The following is an 11,038-nucleotide window of genomic DNA, read 5'->3' on the forward strand; positions in this document are numbered from 1 at the left end:
ATGTAATACAGACTGTAGAGCTATGAGAAGCAGAAACTCTCCTTCAGCTGCAGTTATCTGGGCCTGGATTTTACTCTCCAGGTAATTGTTGCTCTACAGCTAACTAGTGCTGATCTTTTTTATGGCCTCAAGCCACTCAGTTTGGGGAAGAAAATCCACAGATCTCACATCCATGAGGGCCATGAGGATGATCAGGGGACTGGAGCACCTCCTGTAGGAAGACAGGCTGAGAAAGTTGGGGCTGTTCAGCCTGGAGAAGAGAAGGCTGCGTGGAGACCTCATAGCAGCCTTCCTGTGTCTGAAGGGGGCCTACAGGGATGCTGAAGAGGGACTTTTCATCAGGGACTGTAGTGATAGGACAAGGGGTAATGGGTTCAAACTTAAACAAAGAAAATTCAGGTTAGATATTAGGAAGAAATTCTTTACTGTGAGGGTGATGAGGCACTGGCATAGGCTGCCCAGAGAAGTGGTGAATGCTTCATCCCTGGCAGCATTCAAGGCCAGGTTGGACAGAGCCTTGGGTGACATGGTTTAGTGTGAGGTGTCCATGTCCATGGCAGGGGGGTTGGAACTTGGATGATCTTAAGGTCCTTTCCAACCCAAACCATCCTGTAATTTCAGTCCTGTAATTTCCGTCTTCGGCTCTGTGTTTGGAATGGATTGTGTGTGTTCATGTTGCAATTTATATGACTTTATTTCTGCTGTAATAAGTGTTTTCAAACTATTTGCACTAATGAATCATGAACTGTATATGTTCCCATATGTGACTGGCTAAACCTCTTCACCTTCTCTGTTTGACTGCAAAACTTTTTAGGGGTACAGTAGACACTGTCTATGTAAAATGGTAAGAATAGATTTACTATGGTTTTGTGCTCTGTCTCCTAGTGTAGTCTAGTGGCTGGAGGAACTAGGACCAAGCGACCAGATACCCATTCCGTGCTGGCAGCGGGGATCTGCCAACAGCAAGGGACTGTCTAACCTCATGCAGTGAAGTTCAGTAGCAGACATTGAAGAGGTACTTTTTCTGCATCTGCTTTGCTTGACCTGTATTTTAAATAGCAGCTTATCGCTAAAACAACATAAGACTAACTTCAGAAGTGGTCTTTAAAAATGTTTAGTGCTGACCTCCATGTAAGCTGCATTAATTTCTACTAGCATTTTCAGTATCTCCCCCTGTCTGAGCATGACTGGATATATAATTTTCTCAGATGCTTATCCAAGAAGTTCCATAACTAAGCTCCTTCTTTCATAACAAAATGCAGCCTTTCTGTTCTGTTGGTCTTGCTTCCCCTAAGGTCTGCTCCTACCACAGCTGCTGCTGTAGTGCATTCATGCTGTGGTTTTAAAGGAATGATGCAGCATAAGCTGGTCTTGCTGAAATTCCCCAGCTCTTCTAATGTCACTTCTTCTTCCTGGTATACTTTTAGAGAAGTATACCAGAAAAAGAATTATACCAGAAGAGAGAAGAGCATAAGGATTTTCTGTAAAGAAATTTGTAATACATCCATGTTAATAATCAGTATAGCCAAATTCCCTCTAATATCAATGCTTCTGGTGTATTTTTCAGAAACTATTTAAAAGCATCTCTATGAATAAAGTGAGACTATTTAATCACTTCATTTAATCACTGAAAATCAAATTTGATGCCATGGTGCAACCTTGAAAATAATTCTAGTCTGTTCATGATTCTCATTGCAGACTTTAAAATGTGTTTATCCCATAGTTGAGCGAACACCATGAATGCCATCCCATGCCAGGCCTGCTGCAATTGGTGGTTCACTACATTCAAAAGCTCCACCTACCAAATCTTTCCACAAGCAATTCAAAACAAAGACCAGAAGAATGCAAAAAGATTCTAACTGATGTAAGTCACTCATCAGTCTGTCTCATGTGGGCTGTGCTGCCTTGCAGACAGGCACTTCAGCAAATATTTTGATAGTCTGGTTAAATTTGACCTTAAAAAGAGGGTAAGAAGTAGCTGTCAGAACCCCATTGCTGCTTATTCCCCCTGCTGAGCAGGTCATGTAGCTGTGTGAAAAGCTACCTCAGCAGTCAAAATCCATTTATTTCAGAACCATGTAGTTAACCATCCAGTACTGCAGTTGTACAGTTCTGTTCCCTGATTGACAGGACAATAATCTCATGCAACTCTGGATATTCTTTGTTAATAGCAAGAGTAATAAAATAAGCAAAGATATAGTTACTTCATAGCTGCACATGCTACTTTGAACAGGTTTTTGTGGTCATTTCCAAATTAGTAAGTGCTCACATCACAGCTGAGATTCTTTGGCTTCTTTGTGGGTAACCTAAGCAGAATGCACAGTAAGATTGATTAGACTGATGTTTTTAATCCAAAAGCAGCATATTTAGGTTAAGAAACCTGGAAAGAATACTGTAGTGACACTATCTCTTGAGAAGGAAGAGATTTGTGGGTCAGCTGACCTATCACAGACTTGTCACAACAGCCTTTTTTTTTTTTTGTATTTTTTCCTAATAACAAGCAGTAAATTTGTATGAATCAAGACGTTTGTTTCCTGCCTTCTTCAGGGACTATATTTCATACAACATCACATTTATCAAAAGAATGCAATATCTTCCATTTATAGGTTTTCTACTAGCCCAAATAGGCAAACAGAAAATACTGAACACATTTCTTTGGCTTTTAAATGCCTGTGTGTTCATGCTATTGTGTGTGTGCATGTGTCAGGCTGTGGCTTAAATTTGGAGATCCAGCTTTCTATCCTGGCGAAATCCTCCTGAAGACTTTAGCCTCTGTCTCCGCAGGAAAGATGACAGCCATCAGTGTCTCCATGTCTGTTCTTGCTGATCAGTCAGCTAGGCTTCCACTCCTTTGCTCTACTGTTTTGAGCTCAGTTATTCTGTACATGCTGTACACTGGCTGCTGGCTATTGTCTTAACGACTTCCTGGATGATTGTAGCATTAGGAAAATAAACCTTAGTGTTGAGGACTTGCTTGAAAATTATCTGTGGTTGTGCACTACAGCCTTTTGTTTCATCTCCTGCAATGTTAAATATCGTTTCCCTGCGTGAGCACTAGCTACTAGCATGCTGGACACAGCAGTGAAAGTTACACAGCTTGAGTAGAAGTGTTTCCTGAAGGCTTATTTGAAACTAAATATTAATGAAAATGTTAAGTGTTGCATGTACTCCTTCATGCTAAAACAATAGGCTGTTAATATGTTTTTGTGATTCATTAAAGGAAGAGATCTCTGGTTTTAGAATTCAGACCTGTGTGTCTGACCTGGAAAAGCAAGTCTTTACTTGCCTGGCAGAAACAAGTCTCTTCATAACAGCCATTCTCTTTCACTCAGTCAACAGCTTTTTTTGAAGTCAGCTTGATTTGCCTTAAATTTTATCTAAAGCTGTGAGATGCCACTAGAAAGAGCTAAAAAAGACATCAGTGTTGACAGTCATTTTAATCAAGAAACTGTGACATTCCTTTGTCTCGCTAGTACCTCAGCTGAGCCTAATTAGCTAATGAATATCAGATCATGTAAGAACTTGCTCAAAACCATAACTGCTTTATGTTGTTTTGAACTAAACCAGGGTTGATATGTTTTAAAACAAACAAAATCCACACTATTTCACAATATCATTGTTCTTCATTGAAATTTTACAGCTGCGTTCCAGATTGCTGGAGTATTAGTATGCTGATTCCTGTCAGTGAACTGTAATGTGTAAGTGGTTTTTAAATTCGTTTTCATGGGTTATCTCAGAGGTGGCATGATAGTAAATAAAAAGGACATACTTCTTGCAGTGTGCAGTTACTGGCCTGCAGATCTACCATAGGAACCTGTTGCTTAAGGATTTTTAGAGTAACTTTAGATGGTGCTTCATCAGATCCCTGGAAACTTTCAGAATTGCTCCCCAAGATTTTCAGGGACATATTTAAGGTGTGACACCCTCCCCTGTACTTCTACAGAGGCCAGGACATTAATCCAAACCATGGGATTGTTTGTGTTGTGAGTCACCAAAGTGGAAAAAGCTCATAATGATGGGAAACAATGAAGCTGGAGAGACTTGATCTTATGTGAAACCTTTTAACACTGTTCCTCGGAAAAATTCCCTGAGGACTTTTGGCAGCTTCCATTTTTTATAGCTTTTTTTTGCCTTCTGGCAAGACAGGCCAAATTCTGTAGTGATTATTCATGCTGGTCTGTTCTGGATGATGTCAGGGGCTCCTACGTGCACTGGTAATATTTCCTACCGGGTTTTCCAGTGTGGTTGCAGTCTGGTGAACATTACTGTGGAGCTGGCAGCTGTGATCGTTTAAGCTCTGTGTCATCTAAATCGGTTCAGAATCTCTTTTAATTCTTTAATATCTACTGGTAGTCTGTTTATGCTAGCAGTACTGTGCTGATATTGCTGGGAAAGCTGGACTCCTCTCACGGTGGCTTTAAGATGTCTCTTTTTAACCTGTTAGTGTACATAGGAGTAAAACCAGCACAGTACCTAGATTCAGATGGAGCTACAACTCTGACCTGAAGTAGCTTAAACAATGCTTGAAAGTTTTCATGATAACCTGGGAACAGAAAGTAAAGTTACGTTCTTTAATGTCTGACAATGCTTTGTGGCCCTTGTTTTGTCTCGGATTGCATGATTTTGGGATAAAAAAGGCTGCTGGCTATCAAGCAGGGCATCAGGATGTCCCCAAGGCACTGAGGAAATCCATGGAAAGGCAGTCACACACGTAGCGACTGTTTGTATATCCTGTGACTGTTTCATTCAGTGTAAGGACGCTGAGTTTATTCATGCCACCAATACCAGCACAAAGGATTTGTGTTTCATTTCTGTTTATGATGTATCTAGGCGACCTCTCCTACTCACACCCCAGATGATTACTTCTGCGAGGCACACTGAAAAACCAGAACGCTAGTGACTCACATTTTAGCTTAGAAATGGGATTGAACTCCAGACACTGTTAATACTAGTGATAGATGTATGCCAGAGGAGATGCTTTTCTGTTCTTTGGTACCCATGTATCTGAATTGCTTGTTTACCATTTGTTCATGGTGTATATTCCTTATTGAATCTCTGTGTTACTTGAATATGTGTACCTCTGTGGCTTACTCCAGTTTGCATACCAAACAGCAGGAGAGAATATGGAATAGCCTGCACTGAGTTTTGAGGGGAAAAAAGCCTACTGCACCTTTGAAGTTGCAGGCCTGTGTTGTTTTTGCTGTGTCAGCTAAATGAGAGTTACAAAGGATCTTGCTTCCTTCTGAATTATCTTGACAGAGCATAGATAATTCCCTGTTGTTTTCTGTTGAAGTGGACAGCCAGTGCAATGAGATTTTGCCATGGTGACTCAAACTTTATGGGTTTTGGTATTGACTTTAATTAGTCTGCATATGTGCCCTGAGACAGCTTGTTTTGTTATAAACTTCTGCTAAAGGAGTATCTTTGAGTCCTGTAACTAGTCTCAGCTAGTATTTTCCCTCGTTACTTTCTTGTCTTGGTTTGGACCCTAAGTCACCCAGGCATCTGGTTCTTTGTGGAGGCAAGCTCCTTGTGCCCTAGGCTCAGAGCGGAAGGATTCACTGAGATTGTGAGATAAAAGGAGAAGGACGATAGTGTTATTTAGACTGGTGATGAGGAAAGTATTTGAAAAGCAATTAGAGTTCAAACTAAGATTATGGTCAGACATGCATGAAACTGGCAGAGAGAAGGGATGCTGAACAACAGACAGAAATCAGTTTGCATGTGATACAGACTTGCAAAGTAGCTGAAGACAAATCCAGTGATAAAACAGTATCAAGATGTAAAAGGAGACTTTTGGAAGTCATATGCAAGATACAGCTAACTGGTGGGAGACAGAGGTGGATGTTTTACTAGCCATTACAAGTATTTACTGTCAGGTTCTAATGTGTAAAGCGCTTTGAGAGTCTACATGGGAAGTAACTAGAACATAACGCCTGTCATGTCTTTGTTACAATTGCTAAAATAGATCCTTTAAACAAGGTTATATCAGCTTTCATGTAATGTAGACTTTGTATGAAACATATGAAAATAAACTGGAAACTATTTGATAAGTCTAATTTATTACTGTATGTTGATGAAGTTATTTATGTTGTTTAGCATTTTCTTTAGCAGATGCAATAGTCTTTGCCCTAAAGAGTTCACAGTCAAAAGACAGGACCTAATCAGTGAGAAGGCAACAATCTAAGGTCACACAGCAAACCATAACTCTGCCAGGCATACAGTCCTGGTGTCCAGTTTCTAACCCGGATGCCCTAGTCTTAAGCATACTGCCTCTCTGAACCCACTCTGAACTAGCAAATGCCACCCGATATAACGCTTTGTTTGTAAAATACAAGCATAACAAAATATTAGGAGATCTGGCTAACACACAACATAACATCATTCCACACTTGAGTCAAGCTCTTTAAAAAGGATTATTTCAAATAAACAGTTTCTGAGCGGAGAATAACATTTGTTCAGGAATGCGCACGTAGTGTAGGAATGAGATTGCGCAGACAGAATTGGTCCATGAGCTTAGGTTGTTAGGTGGAGCACATAACAAGATGTCTGATATTGATTAGACAAAAGATGGCATTTTATTCTAATTCTGGTATTTTATTATTCAAAAACATACATTGGAATTACAGTTCTGGGAGACTTAATCATTGTGGCTGTCAATGAAAAAAACTGCACTCCCCCTTAACACACAACCCTGTCCCCTAACACCACTTTCAGTGTTTAGAATTTTACTAATGTGGTCCAGGTGTGTTTTTAGGAATCCCTCCTCCTTTCTTCATAATAACTGGCCAGGTTATTATGGCCTGAAGAACAGCCCCTGAGAACTCAACTAGCATAACTTTTAAGTTAACTTGCTCCATCACCTGTGATTACTCTTAAGTGCTAATATCAAATCTACGTGAATTTGTGTCATGGAAGCTCCCAAATTAGACCAAATAATACAAATGCAAAAATAATAACACCCAGAGGTCTGCCTGATCCATATGTTAATTGGAGTGGAATTTGTACTATCCTCTTGCAACATAGCGCATTGAGGGAGGCAACACAACACAGAGGCTCAGCCACACCTACAGCTGCACCAGAAAGTCCTTTGTCCTGATTACTTCTGAATAAAGAATAAAGTTTAAGTAGGCAATAGACATTGACAAGATTGTGGCCTTCATCACTCCACTGCTAATGCACCTTTGATTCTTTGTAGACAGCATTCTGAAAGAGCATGAGCAAGCTCTGTGTGGACAAAGGAGCCAAACAATCAGGGACAGAAGTGAGGGAAAAATCTATTGAGACCTGGAGTGACCCTGTATGCATTAGTGTTACTGCGGATATACAATTTGGGTCAGAGGGAAACAAATGTAATATTCAAGTGTAACACATCAAGCCTCCAGTAGTATAGCATAAGACAAAGATAATGATAAGAAAAATCAAATGTGTTGGTGAGGTAGAAGACAATGGTATACTGAATTGAAAGAGGGAGGGGAAAGAAATTAACTTAGTGTCAAGCAATATTAAGCAGTAACAAAACAACGGGAGAATTTGCAATAGCCGTGTCACTGATGTGAGAGAAAATGGACCTACAGCATGTCCATAGGGTAGGTATAGGTTGAACCACAGCGAGCTGTTGGAAGGGAAGAATGGGAAGTTGGCACAATTACATCTGTTTTCTCATGCACAGGACTCTGGGGAGCTCCAGTCGACACAAGTGCACCCCCTTCAATTTCAGTGGTCAGCATGCAGGAAGCCAGAGAGCACAAATAGGTAATTGCAGCTGAAGTACTTGATGGTTATTTGAAATATGATCTTCTTTGCAGATATTTTAAAGGGGCTGGGGGGGGGGAGGGACTAAGCAATGCGAAAACTAATTGAAACCCTTTCTTGGTACTGCCTTATTTGCAGGCTAGTTGCAGTGTGTTTCTTCCAGTAAATCATCTGTGGTGCAGGCAGAGAAATACTGGGCTTGTCATTAGTGTAGTCCTTGTCCCAGCCTTCTGCCCAGCTTCATGCTGACAGTAGTTACTTTAACATAGTGCTCAGGAGCAGTGGTCAGAACCCCTTATGACAGGGGTTGAACAAACCCCCCAGGCTTTGGGTAAATCTTCAGGAGTAACTCCTGTAACATAACAAGCTTATGTCTCATTATAAAAAGCAATCCAGGCACTTGGCTGCTGTTCTCCCATTGAATTAATTTCCTTTCCCTGTTTGGCAGGTAACAGAAATCTTTCCTATTTGCACAGCCTGACTGCTGCCTTCTTCAGTTCGCTGGCTTTGCAGAGGTTTTTCTTAAAGGTATGAAGAATATGTTTCTATGGGCAGGATCAGGTATTGGGGGATGGCTGGTTGTTCTGCAGAAAATGTTAATGTGTTTTCTGTTGTTCATACTACTTGGATTCCCCAACTGGTACAAGTGCCTTTGATGTCAGTTGACCTACATAAGCAGAGACCAATTGAGGGAATTCATAATATGTTTGAATATGATGTTTATACCTTCAAGACTCTGAATATGGGTGTTCTTTTTCTTCCTATTGTCAGTCTTTTTTCTTTTGAAATCATTTCAACAGTCCCTGAAGCTTGTGTAAGTTCAGAGAGGCTGCTGTCTGTTTTAAACTGAGGTGAATGTGTGATTCTGAGATTGAATAATTGATGATGAAGTTGGATATTAAAGACAACATTTCTGAAGCTGTTGAAAGTGCCGGAAAATCTTTGTGCTCCAATTAACGTGGCTGTAATGATAATAGTCCACTTGATATCAAAGCTTTTGCAAACTCTTCATATGAAGATCTGGTTAGCAGAAATTAGTGGTGGCATAGGAGCTACTTCAGATCTTAAGAAGTATTGAGTTACTAAAAGGAGAACAGTTTTCTAAGGATATGGGAACAGTAGTGTCATTGGAGCAGGCTGCAGTAGAGGACTGAAAGGTAAATGGACCTTCAGTTATGCTCTAAACTCATTAATGTGTGACTCAGCAGATTTTTGTACAAGAATGCAACATGTGTTGGCAATACATTACACATGTGAATGCACTGTTTTCAGCTGAGGGTGTTGTGGTTATGCTTCTCTGCTTTTGCGTTAAGAATGTTTGACAAGAGATCGTAAAAAATCTCTCCCCAAGGGATTGTGCATCCATTAGTAGGCAAATTGGCTGCCTGGCTTCTGCTCAGCTGCTTATCCTATTTAAAGCTCCTAAGGATTACTGCAGGATGGAAGGGCTTTTACTTCTAGGACCGTAAGGGGGTTTGATCTGTGAATCACCTTTCCAAGTTGAAGTTACAAGTGATTTTTTTTTTTTCTAAGAACTTGAAAAGCAGGGGGAAATTATCTGTTTAACTGTCAGACACTGCTTGAAGTGTGATACCTAAGACTTAATTTTAAAGCCAGGCTCATTAATAACAGAGAAATAACCCCAGTGGTCTTGCCAAAACTAAAGTAATACTGGCGCTGATGTTCTCTGACCAAATGCTGTTGCACAATGTGCCTTTTCCAATGGCTGTCCCCTTCATGTTACTTCTGTGTATACAGGAAAGGGCAATTAACATGTTGTTTTCACCTTCTGCAGTGACTAGTTCACCAGTTCATCTGTTGCCTCCATGTTTGAAGTCTAGTGTAGGATTTCTTAATATTTCTCTCTTTTTGTATCTCTGATCTTGTTTCATCCTAGCAATTATTTTGTCCCTTGGACCATCTTCTTATGTCTCTCTCTTGCTTGCTTGCTTTTGCCACCACTGGTTTTTATGTACCTGGCCAAGCCTGAAACTTTCTTACCCTCTTTTTCTGGCAGAAGATGTCTCTGTGCCTAAAAAAAACCTTGTAAGAGAGGCAAATCTCTTTGCAGAATCAAAACCGCTCTGTGACAACGTACTTTTGAAAGGACTACCTAAAGGTATTCACCTGCAGGGGATTGAAAAAGCCACACTGAAATTACAGGGATAACAGCATGTACTGGGAATGGGGAATGCTGGCTTTTTATCAGCAGTGAATTGGCTGTGCTGCTGTGCTGGAGCAGTATTCTGAAGTGAGCCAACTGCAGATCATCTTTCACAAATACTTTTTGCTTTCTAACTATATCATGCTCTGTTACCGTCTGACACCTGTGCTTCAGTCACTTATTTTTCAGCAGTCAGTCTGGCAGAAGTTTTTATTTCCCTTCTTCCTTTCTGTGTGTGCTGTGGCCTGTCTGGATTATTTGAGCATAGTACAGTGAGCCGCAGAGCTTGTGTCTGTCTTCTAGTGTTATTGCTTGTGGCCTATGTCATAGAACCAGTAGGCTGGAAAAGACCTTTAAGATCATCAAGTCCAACCATTCCCCCAGCACTGCCAAGTCCACCACTAAACCATGTCATCGAGGGCCTCCATCTACACGGTTTATGAACACTTCCAGGGACAGTGATTCCACCACTGCCCTGGGAAGCCTGTTCTAGTGCCTGACCACCCTTTTGGGGAAGAATTTGTTCCCAATATCCAGCCTAAACCTTCCCTGTCACAGCTTGAGGCAGTTTCCTCTTGTCCCCTCACTTGTTCCAAGCCCTTCACTGGCTCTGTTGCCCTTTACTGGACCTGCTCCAGCACCTCAATGTCTCTTGTAGTGAGGGGCCCAGAACAACACAGGTTTTGAGGTGCGGCTTCATCAGTGCCTAGTACAGGGGGATGATCATTGCCCCAGTCTGCGGGCCACGCTATTACTGATACAGGCTAGGATGCTGCTGGCCTTCTTAGCTACCTGGGCACAAGCTGGTTTATATTCAGCAGCCATCAGTCAGCACCCCCAGGTCCTTTTCTGCTGGTCACTCAGAAAAGACTGAATGACTTCTTACAGCTCAGACACATACTGCGCTCTGAGCCCTGACTGTTAAGTACTGTCGGTGCGAAGCGGTCTTAGCCATAGCCGCAGGAAACTCGGCTCGCTGCGCCAGAGCCTAGGGGCGAGAGGGTGCCGTTCTGACGGGTGGCAGCGAATGCCCCGCTCAGTGGGGTCCGGGCGGCTGTGCAGGGGCTGGGGAGTGACGGCAGATCCGATCCCCGCACCCCAGGGCCCTGCTACTGGTGC

General features: G+C 41.6%; 1 long non-coding RNA gene across 2 annotated transcripts; it reads left to right on the forward strand.

Annotated features, from left to right (window-relative positions):
- Positions 1–696: 696 nt before the first annotated feature.
- On the forward strand, positions 697–10,207 carry LOC134167618 (uncharacterized). 2 transcript variants are annotated; one of them, XR_009966236.1, is made up of 6 exons: positions 697–1,015; positions 1,724–1,864; positions 3,641–3,698; positions 7,199–7,755; positions 7,894–8,006; positions 8,204–10,207. It is a non-coding gene; the product is annotated as an uncharacterized LOC134167618 (long non-coding RNA). The 2 variants fall into 2 exon arrangements; XR_009966235.1 differs by lacking the exons at positions 3,641–3,698; positions 7,894–8,006.
- The last annotated feature ends 831 nt before the right edge of the window (positions 10,208–11,038 follow it).

Source organism: Pezoporus occidentalis, unplaced genomic scaffold, assembly GCF_034315485.1.
Source record: "Pezoporus occidentalis ecotype Australia unplaced genomic scaffold, CSIRO_AGI_Poc_V1 ctg11, whole genome shotgun sequence".
Classification (NCBI taxonomy): Eukaryota; Metazoa; Chordata; class Aves; order Psittaciformes; family Psittacidae; genus Pezoporus; species Pezoporus occidentalis.